This window comes from Callospermophilus lateralis, chromosome 1 (assembly GCF_048772815.1).
Source record: "Callospermophilus lateralis isolate mCalLat2 chromosome 1, mCalLat2.hap1, whole genome shotgun sequence".
Classification (NCBI taxonomy): domain Eukaryota; kingdom Metazoa; phylum Chordata; class Mammalia; order Rodentia; family Sciuridae; genus Callospermophilus; species Callospermophilus lateralis.
In genome coordinates this window covers 69348879-69364202 of record NC_135305.1, presented here as the reverse complement: position 1 = coordinate 69364202, position 15324 = coordinate 69348879, and positions in this window count along the sequence as shown.

Here is a 15324-nt window from a genome sequence, read left to right as displayed (position 1 = left end):
TATATATATATATATATATATATATATATATATATACTGACTTTTATATATTACATTTGCAGAATATAAAATAGTGATTGTGCTTTAGGAGGACTTAGAGCTGCCATTTTGAAATTTCTTTTTCACTTTTTGTAAGTCATAACAAAGAATTTTACCAAATATTTTATTAAAATATATTGTATATGGAAATACTTTTAAACTTAGATGAATGTTAAACTACCAATTTTTATGCTCAGTTTTGCCTGGAATATATAGTTTCTGAATCCAAATTATCAGCAAAAATAATTTAAAGAAAATTTTTAAATTATACTTTAGATTCAGAACTTCACTAACATACTTTTTGGCAGAGAGAGAGGAGATGACCTTTCAAAATAGAACTTGAAAAATATTTCAATATCATTAATTAAAGTACACCCTTCAGTCTCCCAAGTTTTTTTATTAATAATGTGCTGTAGTCACAAACAGAAACTTAAAAGGATTTATCTTCAATCACATTGACCCGAAGTATAGAAATATTTACATTTTTCTCTCTACTTTCCTAGTCTACAACCATGTATACATATACAGTGATTCTGTCATTGACATTGTTCAGGTCTTTACTCAAAATTTTCTCATCATGGGCTTCCCTGGTCATTTTAATAAAGTAACCATCACTGCAGTTTTGGAAGTTGGGAAGTCCAAGATCATAGGGCCAGCTGAGTTATGTCTAGTGAGAGCCCTCTTCTTATACAGACATCCTCTCAGGGTAGCCTCACATAGTGGAAAACAAGCTCTATGAAGCCTCTTTAAAAGGGTGTACTAATCCAATTCATTTGGCTCTAATCATCTGCCAAAGCCCCCAATCTTAGTATGAGACTCAAGATGGTACTCTTCTAGTACCATCTCCTTGGAGGTTAGGATTTACACATGGATGTTGTTTTTTTTTTTTTTTTTTTTTTTTTTTTTTTTTTTTTTGAGGGGATAACCATTCAGATCACAGCATATTCCTAATTAGTCCTAAGATAGACAGCATTATGGAACAACCATTGCCTTTTGTGTTGCGTTTGCCATTTAAATATTGTACATGTATTTTAAACTCTACAATAGAGAGTTATTGTTTCTGAAGTCAGTATTTTAAAAGTTTGCTCACATATTTACTGTTCATTTCTCCTTCATTTCGATGTCTCCATCTGGGATTAATTTCCTTCTGTGTGAGGAACTCCCTGAAGTATTTTCTTTGATGAGTTTCAGCTAATGATTCATTCTCTCCATTTTTGGTTGTTTGAGAAGTATGCAGATTTATTTTTAAATGGTATTTTCACTGAGTTTAGTATTCTAGTTTAGCAGCTATTACTTTGAAGATAGCACTGCAGTGTCTTCTGGCTTTCTTTGTTTCTTTGAGAATCAGTCATCCTATCTCTTCACTGGTGATGTTAAGACTTCTTTTCTCTGTTTTTAAGATTTTCTTTTGCCTTTGGTCTATAGTTTGAGTATGTTGCCTAAATGTAGTTTTCTTTGTCTCCTAATTGGTGTTTGTTGAATCTCTTGGGTATATAAGTTGCTGTTTCATACTAAGTTTGGGGATTTTTCAACCATCATTTCCTTAAATAGTTATCCTTAAAATTATTTTTTCCTGTGGGATCACTGTTATATACTTATTAACTTCTTCATATATTCCACATATTACTTATGATATGTTATCTTTAAAATTTTTTTATTGTACTTCAGGTTGTATAATTAAAATTGTTCTGTTTAAAGTTAATTGATCATTTCTTCTGCCATCTCTTATCCCCTATTAGCCTACCCACTGAATTTAGCATTTCAGACATTATAATTTCAGTTCTTTTCCTTTTTTATAGTTTCTATGTGTCTTTTCAGATTCACCGTTTGTTCATTTATAATAACCAGGTTTCCTTTAAATTTTTGGACATAAAAATAATACAGTTGCCTTTAAAAACTTCTCTGCTAATACCAATATCTGAGTTAGCTCAGGATCAGTTTATGTTGATTTATTTCTCCTTATTATAGTCATACTTTTCTATGTCTGTTATTTGACATGTCTAGAGATTTTTCAAATTATATATACTAGAAAATAGAATGATATATTGTAAAGGCCCTTTATTCTGCTGTTTTTATCTATCAGGCTGGTAAATTAATAAAAAAAAATCACCTTGAATTTGTGGAAGTTTGGATTTTGGGGAAAGATCTGCCTTGGATTTGCCCTTAGGCCTGGAATATCATTGTTGTCTTAAGTAAAATCTATCTATAGTTTAAGTGGAAAGACCACAGTATATATCAAGCCACTGTAACTTGGCAGAATTCCAAGTCCAAAATCTCTCACCCCACTGGTGACCAGCAACTTAAATCATTATTTGACTTTCATATCTCTCCTAGCTATGGCTTCCAAGTGGGCTTCTTGAACTCTCTCTTGCCCATGTGCTATCCAGGTATCAGTCAAGGATTTTAGGAGAAATTGCACACAGATTTGAGGGGTTATCCTTCTGATAATTCTTTTCCTGAGAGTTTCCTTTCAGTCTCTAGTTACCATATCCTACTGCTGATACTTCAAACAAATAAGACCATGCCTTTCTGTTTAATGTTAGCCATCCGTGTCATCTGAACCAGAGCATACCCTCAGAGGTAAAAGCTGTATCAATGTAGACTACATCCAATTTTGTTTGTTTCTTTCAAAGATTGACCATTGAAGTTTCTGCCTATTTTGTTCACTCTATAAGGATTTCAAATAATTTAAAAATATGTTGCCTATAGTTTATAATTGTTGCCTAGAGAAGAGTTGATCATATGCAAGTGGTTATAGCATTTCTGGAAAAGTATTGAACTCTAGATATGATTTCCTTTTAACTTATTCTGCTTCCAGTTCTCAGATCTCTGACTAAATGTCTTTCATCAGTGGAAAATTTCAGCCATTATCTCCTCAAACTTTGCTTCTGTTATTTTATCTTTCCTACTTTCTTATTTTTTAATTGTGTAAATAATATGTCCCACATGTCTTCTTTGCATTTTTTTCCTCTCTGTTTTTTAATTCTTTTTTTCCCTATGTTTCAGTCTGGATATTTTTTTCTGATGTATTTTCCAGTTCATTAATTCTCTGTTCAGGTATGTCTAAGTAAATATTAAATCATCCATCGAGTCCCTAATTCCACTTATTCTATTTTTCAGTCTTAGAATTTCACTTGATTCTGTTCAACTATTTACATGATCACACCTGTATTTGGAATTCTATTATGTCTGTTTTCATTACTTCTTTTTTCTCCAAAAAATTGGTGAGTTGTTAAACTTTTGTATACTCACATATTTTTAATTCAGTTTAAGAGAATCACATTTTTAAAAAAATTGGGGTAATTTGAGGCTCTTTAGAGACAAAAAGATGTATTAATTTGTACCATACTGGATTTCTTCTATTTTTGGGCACCTTTCGAGGATGTAAGTAGGGGGGTTTCAACCTGTCGTATTTACCAGGGGTCTTCCTTATTTTTTTGCAACTTCCAAATTTCTTAGCTTCTAAGCCTCTCAGCTGCTATATTCCTATTGGCAAACACCTTAAAAGGGCCAAATATCATATACACATCCTGGTCTCTTTGTTATCTTATAACCAGAATTTTGAATTTGCAAGTCATTGATAGTACTCACACAAAGAAATTGCCCATATTTGTAACTATAATTGGCAGGAAAATTGGTCAGAAAGAGGTTTTCCGCTATTATAAAATCTATAATTTTGAATGATTTTTATGGGTATAATGCAATAACTGCATTGGAATGACATTAAAGCATCTCTTTCTAGAATTCTTCAACATATTTTAGAATCTTTAATACATATATTATTGAAAATATAGAAACAATATAAATTTAAATGTAATGTGTGTGCATGTGTGTGTGCATTAGATATCTCCTCAGATAATCAAAAGAATAATATTTGGCAGATACACATTTTAAGTTTGTTTGGTATCATTTGAAATCAAATCAAATGGTCATTGTCCAATTCACATATGAATGCTTTTTGTATGGCAGACCTTTAATTTATGGATTGTTTATACTTAAAACCATTGAGGGACTATTAAGACAGATAAAGGGAGGTTGAAACTGAATGTAATTTTTAAATTTATGTAATAAACAGCAATTCATACATGATATTCCAACTTACCAGTTCCTACTAAATGTAGAGTGGACATAATGGGGAAGCAGGATTCAGAAAATGGAGTAATTGTTTATCAATGAATCATCTTCATTTATTGTATTCTTTATTCCAGTTTATTGGTTCTTTTCTAATAATAAAGGGAGACATGGGACATAAAACATAAAATTCATGTTAGAAATTTAATCCCCAAATCCATAGTTTAAAAATGATTGGAGGTGAGATATTTGGGAGGTTATTAATTCATTCATAGATTAATATATTAATTTGCCATAGATTAGTGGTTATAGTGGGAATGCCTTTGTCTTAAAGTGCACTCTTACTGACAAATTTGCTCTGTCTCACTGTGACATGCTCTCTGAACTGTTATAAGGCAGCAAGAACGTCCTCACTTGATGCCAGTACTATGTCCTTGAATCCCCCCAACCCTCAGAACATGAGCTAAATAAAACTCTATTCTTTATATCATAGTCTCAGGTGCTCAGTTATGGCAATAGAAAATGGACTTAGATATCATTTACCAAAAATATTTTAGAAATAGAGAGTTTTCTGTTGTCCTTTTTCTTCTTACTTTCTTTTATTGTAGAGGGGAATGGTAAACTTGGTTCTCTTATATTGTATTCTAAGGAAACATATAAGTATTAAATGATAATTCATATATTTTGAATACCCATTAACAGCTATCAAAAGGCATTTTAAAATTTATATTTTATTTAAAATGGCAAAAACGTAGGTTTTATACATTGAACATTCAATTTCTTACAAATTAAGTAAGTGGGTCTAACATAAATTGAGAGAAATCACAGGAAATCTATTAATGGAGAGGGAATGCATTCTGGAATCTATTGATTTTTAGGAAAACAATGTGGAGCATAATGGCAGTTGGCTAGCTTTCTTGGCACATTCACTTCAGCATCTTCCCAGAAATCCTTGCAAATGCAATTTATCTCAGGACTCGGGTTCACAAGAACTTTAGAGCTGAGCTGCTTTTTTCTTCCTGTTTGCATCACACAATGAACCATTGTGCTTGCATCATCTTGCCTCATCCACTCTCCTTTTTCCCTTCTTCATTGTTATTCACCTAGTCAGATTCTATTTCTTTTCAGAGATTGCCAAGTTATCAACTCTATTCTCACCATGTTAAGAAGGATCCAAGCCAATTTATAGTCTTTTTCTTTTTTAACCCTAAATTTCTATGGTCTGTATCCCAAAGAAGAAATGAGTCTTAAAAAAAAAGTTTTATAAAGCCAAAATACTTTGATGAAGTTCATGTCAGAGTCTACTCTAATATAGATATTATAGCCTAAGATATATATCATTGTATGTGGTCTTCATTTTTTTCTGAGAATATTATTTCCACCAAATCTACTGAACAATTTTTAATAGAGGTGTTCTACCAGAAAAGTTAAAGAAACTTTTTAGGGACTTCCTAAGGGCTCCGGTTTAATAAGTTAGTCTTCTTTGAAGGAATATGGCACCAATATTTTAAAGTAACTGTCAGAACTAATAAAGCATGTAAACTCACTCAGGTGATATCATGACAGAATACATTTATTTTTATTTTACAATAGTTGAACTTCAGCTGATAAGCAATGTTTGCTTGCTTATCTTCACACACTCATCATCAAGTTACATAAGGTGATGCTTTGGAAATTTCTATTTTGAATTTCAAGCCTAAACCATGGATAGATTGTGTCATGGCCATGTTCTCCTGTAAGTCACCAATACCGTGTCAGTCTGTGGTTTCTTTGATAACCCTCTGGCTGTTTAATTTTCTAATCAAATGACATTTAAACATTTCTAATCTAATTGAATTTTACATTTTAGGGGATTCCTTTGCACTATCATCTCAATATTCAGTATCCCTTTATTAATGATAAATTAAACAAATGACCAATGTATTTTACTTTTCCCTTTAAAAAGATCTTCATAGCTGTTGTTTGAGCACCAATAAATACCATCTTCATGTAATTTGTTACTGAATAATACTGTGATTCTGTACACTAATCCTGTATTTTGGCATTCAAAGATCTAAACCCTTCATGAGCTGCAATCACTTGATTAACATACTTCTGATGAGGTTATAATTAAAGAAATGGATTTCCCTTAGCTCTCACTTAGTCTCTAAATTTAAGTGTCTCCCTCTTGCAAGTGCAGAGAGAGGTGTTTTACATCTTCCCCATTTGCCTGCTGCAGCCACCTATACTTTAAATCAAATTTGGAGACCTTCAGAGCTGAACCTAATTTTTATCATGAAGTTAGGTAGATAATGAGTATACATTAATTTTTATTGAATTTAATTTTCATATGATTTTAAAAGTAAGGTAATTAAATTTTCTAAATGAGATTAAATTACTGGAATTATGTGATGTCCTGACATATGTCTAATGGATGAGATAATTTAAATATTTTGAACTTTTTTTACCTGAATTTTTTTGGTTCCTCATTATTTCTAATTTCTCTCTGAGAGTAACCTATTAATGTATTCTGAAGTGTTGCTTTTTCTCATGTGGATTCATCTTATGGTCATTCAATCAGACCAAATTCTTCCCATAATTATCTCCACAGTAGAGTACAATGAGGAGAGTTGGGCCCCTAATCCCTGCATGTTCTCCAGGACACTGTGGTGCTATCTATGTAGTGGTAACTTCCAAGAATCAACTCTGGTCTATAAATTATGATGGTGAGCATATCAACAATGCCTCCAAACAACTATTTATTGCATATTTTCCATGTGTTAGACATTGTGCTAAGTGATTTACACATATTATATTTCATCTTCCAAAAAGTGCTTAAAAGATAGATTGCTATCCTGCTACACAGTTGAGACTACTGAGATTCTAAGAAGCTAAGTGACTTGCCCAATGTCATGTGGCTTAGTGAGTCTTAGGACCGGGTAGGAACCCAGTGTCTCTCTACTTCTACAAGGTCACTGTCTTTCCTTTATTTCAGTGATGTTCCCTCCATCTTGAATCACTGTCACAATCTCCTGGGGATCATTTTCTTAAAGTACATATAGTCTAGGGTAGGAGCAAGGAATTATTCTCTCCCAAGGTTTTGTTTTTTTTTTTTTTTTTTTGGAATGGTTTTCTTCATTTCATTCTTGTGAATACATATCCCTACATGAAGGGAAAATCTTCATGTATGATATTATAGTTTTAGGGGAATCATTTTCCATTCTAGATCTTCCAAATCAATCTGATTGCTTTATTCCCTACTATATAGAAGACAGGTGTGTGGGGTCTTTGTTGTTGTATTTTTTTTTCTGTTTGTTTGTTTGCTACTGGGGATTAAACTGAGGGGCACTGAACCACTGAAGCATATCCCTAGCCTATATATATATATATATATATATATATATATATATATATATATATATATATATATTTAGTTGTTGATAGATCTTTATTTATTTATATGTGGTGCTGATAATCTAACCCAGTGCCTCACACATGCCAGGCAAGTGTGCTACCACTGAGCTACAGCCCCAGTCCCAGACCACTTTCTAGCCCTTTTGAGACATGGTCTCACCAAGTTGCTGAGGCTGGCTTTGAACTTGAGATCCTCCTGCCTAAAGCTCCTGAGCTGCTTGGATTACAGTTGTTCACCACCATGCCCAGTAAAAAGCATATTTTACTAAACTCCAGTCTTAGTTGGAGACATTCCCACACACTGTAAAATCCATGCTCCATATAATTTTTTAAAATGAAAATTGTTAGATGTTGAGAAAATGAGTGACTGTAATAACTAGGTTCAAATCTTTCTGCGAGTCTAGACATTTTCAATTCTTTGGTTTCAAAAAATTGAAGGATGACCTAATTGATCTGTCAGTTGTTTTAATGTTAGGTCATAATGTGGCATTTTTACCTATAACTTGAATGTTCAAAGAAGTGAACTCTTTCCTATAAAAAAAAATTCTAATTTCATCTACCTTTTTATGTGAGAAGAGTTTCTTAATCTTTATACAAGTGAAAATGAAAAATAGAAATAGAATTGATGGTGAAATTTATCTCATTCTGCCAGTAAATATTATCTGTCCATAGATAGATGAAAACAAAATCTTGTATAGATCATTAAAAGATACATTTTTAATAAAATTTAACTTTTAAAATGTATTTATGAACATCTATAAAATGTTGTTTGGTTGAATTTTTTATAGTAAATGTGTTAATTACTTCAGAAACATTGTTACTATCTAGAGTCTATGGCTATGGGAAACACACACACACATTTATATGTAAAAGCAACTTTTTTGGTGACAAGAAAAATTTCATGGATGCTTCAGAGTCTAGCTGCTTATATACTTATATAGAAGAAAAGTCAATTCAAGTTCATTCCAAAAACTCAGTGAAGAAGAGATAACGAGCAAATCAGTTAGCATTTTGGCAGACCTTCATTTTTATCATTGTAGCCCCATAGCTGCCATGTCAGAATCACCTGGGTCAACCGGATCAATCACCATCTCTTTCACCTGCACATTACCAAAAAGCCACCTAATGATTATAAGATTAGCATGTTCTGTTATTTGTACCCTAATCCTTATGTGATTTGAGAGCAAGGATATGTCTCAACCTGCAAAGCCCTAAATGATTCTGGTCATTGGCAATCATATTTATATGGAAAAACAAATGAAAAATAATCCCATTTGAAAATTTCAAATCATAAAAATTGTTTTTAAAAAAACAACATCAGTCCTGTTATAATCACATCAAAAGCACATTATAGCCATTGTGCCAGTAAGAAAACAAGAGCCTCTGCCAAAAGGCTAGGCTTAATAATAGTTTATTGAAACTAAAAGCAAAGTATTTGAGGACAAAGTCAGCTTTGCTGAAATTAGCTGCTCTGTAACAGAAACAGCAATTACTTAAAAGTATTATTACTTTTATTATTAAAGATTGTGTCTGAATCACTACACATTCCCTTAGGAAGATTAAAAATCAAGCAGTCTCTTGAAAATAAAATACAGAAAATAGTATTTCATCTAGGCCCCAGAAAAAGTTATTTTTAGAAATAATACACTTAGTGTTTATGGTTAAACTCACTTTGTCATTTAGTCATACCATCATGTCAGTGAAGTTTTGTGCCAAGTAGAATCAGACAAGAAAGACTATTCAAGACCAATATAGTATTAGTCAAAAATTAATAGAGGAGAGAGATTGAACTCAACTCTGCTAAAATAAGAGGTGAGAGAAACCTTAAGTGCTAATATAAAACTATTGGAAGATGTTAATAGGGGGGTTGGTCAATGTGATCAATCCATCTGTATTTGCTAACTGGTATTTATGAAAATTAGATTGCCTCTGTTCACAAAGCCCAGGACTTTGGAGCCTTATCTCTCCCTTCTCTTTCAAAGAAATGGGTGCCAGACCCTTGAGAAAGACATTTCTGGTTTGTAAAACTGGCAAAAGACTATGAAAAGATTCATAGCTCAAAGAAGCAGAGAAAGAATTTATAATTGTAAGCCTTCTAAACTGTAAGGAAAAAGATCAGTGCCTTCCCTTATAATCAAGAAGAAACTTTCTAAAATTTAGTCAAGATAAAGGGAACCTTAAGGCTGTAAGTCATAACAAAGATGATTTTGCCTGTCAGAGAAAAGTCCAATAAAAAGATGGCTACTTTTTCTTAGAAAATTTAAAAAGAGTTGAAATTGTGTTGAGGATATAGCATGTATTAATATATGCTGCATTGAGTGTATGTGTCTTTCCTTATGTGCTCTGGAGAATAGCAGTACCCTTTGGCTGATGTTGTAGAAGAATTTAATTGAACATAAATGATACTTTAAAAGTCTGTGAGTTGTTAAGGGCAAGACAATCAGGTGATTTGAGCCTCATTTCAGTAGAATCTTGGGGCTAACTCTTGGTCATGAGGCTGTGGTGTGTCTATGTGACCAGCTCACTAAAAGAGATTCCTGTGAACAATTTTTGAGCTTCCTGGTGCAAAAGTGTTTTATGTGCTTTCACACAGATGGCAGTGCCAGATCTAAAGATTAAGTACACCCTGGTGAATGAGGGTTGGGACCCTAAGAAGGAGCCTTACATCTCCAGACTCCTTTCAATGCACATCCTTTACTGAAAATTCTGCAACTGATAACGCTATCTGTAATTGTAAATTGCTTGAATCTTTGAACTCCTTTCAGAAAGAAAACACTGTGGCTGATTACCACAGAATTAACACATATAATATATATTTTCACATTCTTATTCATTAACAAAAACTGGCTCAAATATATTATTTATTTTAATCACTAGAATTTATCTTGGAAAAAAAACTTTGGTCACTTTTCAACTTTGAGCTACCTGTTTTTGGATTGATTTCTGCACATAGGCTCATAAAATCATATATCAAACTCTAAAAATTTAAGGGAGGATTTGATAAACTAGAGGCTTCCAGGTCAATGTTAAAAGAATTAATTTTCCATATTTTAAAATTGAGAGATTTTATAGATACAGTTAAGATTAGCTCCTTCATTTGAAAAATTAAAAGACCTGGCCAATTGAATATTACCACCTGGTAGCTATCAGCTGAATATTGGCTTCCTCTTTGGACTAGGCATGGCATTTTCTTTCTACTACAGTCCCACCCAGTCTACTCACATCTATGCTGCTGGTATGGCTTAGAACCATAAAGCAACTGAAATAATGCCATTGCAAGAATAATTGAAAGAGGAAATTTTAGACTAAAGAAGAGAAGCCACAGGACTGACATGATCATTTTCTACCAAAAATTCAAAGATTTTTCACATAGACGATGCAATGAAAATGTTATCGCTTCAGCAGTAATTCTGATATCATAAGTCTCTAGAGCATGTTCCTCATCTAAACCTCACATTTTCCATCTATAGGAGGATGTAATTTTGAAACCATTTTACAGATCAGAAAATTGAAAGAGTTAAGGAACTTTGCCTATGCTTACAAAACCAGGAAAGGTACAGAGTCAAGGATTGAACACAAACTGTTTTACTTCAAGGCAAACTAAGTGCACAAACTCAAATGCTTCAGTGACCAGAAATATAACACAAGTTCATGGAGGAACAAAAAGTGATGATAGAGGGTGATGGGATCTGTGGAACATTGAAGAGGAACTACATCAATTAAAGTTTAACTCTAAAGTGGTCCATGGACGTGGACAATTACACTTGAACTTCTATTCTCTACCATATGTTCCTAGCATGAATTGATGGACAACAGAACTGTCTAGAAGTAAATTTCCTGTTACCGTAGATACTTAATCCACATAGGGCTGGTATAGTTAGGATGCAAGCTCAAGATGAATTGGGTGACTTTTAAATCTTTCCTGACTCTTAAATCCTATAAGTTTTTTAAAGGTATATTTCATATATTTATAAAATATTAGGATGGCCAAAGTAAATTATGAGTTCCATTTAGGGTCCAAAGGAATTGTGTTATATGCTATTGAATACAGAGGTAAAAGAAGTTACGCTCACATTTCATGCTTCCTAGGCTGTTGTCAACAATCTATCAATTTGGCCAAGGAGGCTGGTGCTGAATAATTGTTTCAATTAAGTTATACCATCTACTCTAACAGATAAATCCTCAAATAATAATTTCCAAACACAGTAGAAATTTCTTTCTCTTTCAACTTAATTCCAAAATGGGAGTTCTTGGATGGTGGTAGCCTTTCTTTGGCAGTGTTTAAAAGATGCAGACTCCTTCCTTCTTGTGGATTCTCATATTTATATTTCCTGATGACCATCTCCTCTCCAACAAGTAGATAGTGAGAACAACACAAAGAATACTGCACATAAGAAGGTTTTATGTGCTTTCCCTGGAAATGGTGCTCAATATTCCTACGCACATTCCTTTGGCCAGAACTCAGTTACACATCAAAGAACAAGACATGGATGGCATTGAACTAAAAGGATTCTGCACAGCAAAGGAGTGTGAAGAGAGCCTACAGAATGGGAGAAACTTTGCCACCTATTCCTTCAACAGGGGATTAATATCCAGAATATATAAAGAACTCAAAAACCAAACCCAACCAAACCAAAACACCAAATAACCCAATCAAAAATTGATTTATCAAAATATCTTTAAATGTCCAACACATAAATGGAAAAAAGTTCAATATCCTTAGCATTTAGGGAAATACAAATCAAAACTACACTGACTCACTCACTCCAGTTAAAATGGCAGTCATCAAGAATACAAATGCTATGGCTTGGGAGGCTGAGTCAGGAGGATCACAAGCTCAAGGCTAGCCTTGGCAACTTAGTAAGTCCCTAAGCAACTTAGTGAGACCCTGTCTCAAAATAAAAATTTAAAAAAGGGCTAGAGATGTGGTTTAGTGGCAAAGCACCCTGGGATCAAAGTACCAAAAACAAAAAAGAAAGAAAAATACCAATAAATGACGGTGAGGATATGGGGAGGAAGGAACCATTGTGCACTGTTGGTGGGATTGTAAATTAGTACAACCACTATGGAAATCATTATGGAGATTCCTGAAAGGGCAAGTAGGAATGAAACTCACCATATGACCCAGCTATACTACTCCTTGGTATTTACCCAAAAGAATTAAAATCAGCATACTGTAGAAACACATGCACAACCATGTTTATACCAGCACAATTAACAATAGCCAAGTTAAGGAACCAGCCTAAATGCCTGTTAACAATGGATAAAGAAAACATGGTATATATACACAACAGAGTTTTATGCAGCCATAAAGAACAAAATCATGTCATTTCCTGATAAATTAATGGAACTAGAGAACATCAGGTTAAATGAAATAAGTCAGACTCTGAAAGTCAAGGGTCATAAGTTTTCTTTATATGTGGGAGTGGGTAGAAGTGATTTCATGAAAATAGAAGGGAGACCAGTATAGAAGAGGATGGGGATCTGCGGGAGGGAGGGAAGAGAGGAGGAAAAGGCAAGTACTGGGCAATGTAATGACCAAATCATGTTATGTGCATGTGTGACTATATCACAACCAATCCCACTTTATTGTAAGTATAATGCCCAATGTAAAGAGAACCAGATGCCATCATGCTTGCCAATAATCCCTGCTACTGAGGAGGCTAAGACAGGAGATCACAAAGCCAGCCTCTGCAACTTAGGGAGACCCGGTCTCAAAAAAGGGCTGAGGATGTAGCTCAGTGAAAGACTGGGTCCAATCTCCCGTACCCAGGAGAGAGAGAGAAAGAGGGAGTTTTTGCACTCTAGTCATGCTGTGTGCCTAGGAGGAAGCAGAAATTCAGTTTTGTCTCAGCAGTGCTCAGAATTATTTTAGGTTAAGCATAGACTCCTAACCTATTAAAATCTGCACACTCAAAATATATTACTTTTGAAAAAATGAAATATAATTGCCAACATAGATCTCATCATTCAAAATTGAAGATGATTCCATCATCCTGTGTGAGTGTACCTCTTTTCTGAGGTATGGTGCCTAAGACCTTGACCTGTAAAGTCAAGGTTGCCAGGACTCAAACCCCAGGTCAACCGCTTGCGAATGATGCCACTCTGGACAAACTACAGGACCTCTTTGAAACTATTGTGAGCGAGGTCATTATTATGTCACCTATAACATGATTATAGAAACAATGGCTGGTATTAAACAATTGTTATGTGTCAGATACTTATTTTAACTATTTAATCCCAACAACACAATGAGGAGTTTCTGACATTGTTCCCCTTCTACAGATGAAAAAACCAAGATACAGAAAAGTTAAGTGATCCTGAGGAGTAGATAGCTAAGGGGTAGTGGACCAGGCTTTTCACCTAGAGTTGTGAGTTTCACTCTCTGAGAGCCTATCCTCTTCACCACTTGGTTATTCTCTTTTCAGTGTAGTCCAAACTTGACAGGGTAGTAGTAGTGATGATAAAATTAAAAATGAAGAAAATATGAATGGATGAAGGAATCCTCATGAATCTTATAATGTGAGCAAGTAGGACTAAAAAAAGTAAAAATATCTAAGTCCTGTCACTTCCTCTGATGACTCCTAATTTATACAGATAGAGAAGTATACAAGTGCTCAAATGTTTTCCAACTTGTACAAAGTTGTTCTGCTGTTATAAGGGAGTCATGAAAAAAAGTTTGGTTAGAATGCCAGTTTCTCTCTTATCCTAGTCCTTTTCCAAGGTACATGGTGACATTTTTAATAGTCCTTAACAGATATCTCAAATGCACTAAGATTAACTTGTATGTTCAAGAAATCACTTAGCAACTTTACAATTTGTTATGGAAACACCCAGGCAGAGCAGAGCCGACAGACAATGCTGCAGTAGCAGTGGTGATTATAAATGATTCGTCTACAAAATGTGACTCTGCAACCTTGAAATGGTGCCACCGGGGTATATTATGCATATGGCACTGATGCCCACGCGAAGATTTGTAATTACCAAGCACATGTTACAGGATATAATTTCTTGTTATGGGAGAAATCAAAATTTTTGTGTCTCTTAGCTCAAGCACGGCTCACATCACTTTAATGTGTGACAAAGGTACCATATACTCAATTTTACATGTTACCTCTGAATGTCAAACAATGCCCTGGATATGTCCAGTAGAATCTGTGTGCAAACCCCAAACAGGAGGCGTATCACTCAGGACAAATGTTTCTAGGTTTCATTCCCAGGGAAAAGGCTGTTATATTTCCTTGGGGAATGAACTAAACTTTTTAGTTGCAAGAAGCAAAGCTAAAAATAAAAATGCTCCTGGAGAATGAATCAGGGAGAGGCAGCACTTAAGGACTTCGGATCTTTTAAAGACAAGTCACTGTTTCAAAAGAGAATGAGATTTCCTTATCCTTGATAGTCAGAGGGCAAATGGAAAAGAGAACGAGAAATCTTCATAATCTGTGGATCTAGAACCCATACCTGCAGGGAATCATGCCATGGTGTCCTGAAACCAATTGCCTATGTGATTTCATTCCATGGGCCCTGCCTCATAGAGGTGCCCTAAAGGTATGAAAAAGTTAAGCCTCTCAAAATGAATGAGACGGTGGCTAAACCTCCCAATTAAAAGGAGGCTAACTTCTATCTTCAGATAGATCATTATGCACAAATAATCTTCACTCTTAGCCTAGAAATTTTCCCTTCAATCCATTTCTACACAGACCTAGATATATCAGGTCAGCTGGAGTTCTCATCGTCAACCTGAATTAGGGAGATCAAAGACAGAACTTCATGTTTTCCCTCCCCTTTACCAACTCCCGCTTAAGCTTGCATTTCTGAGTT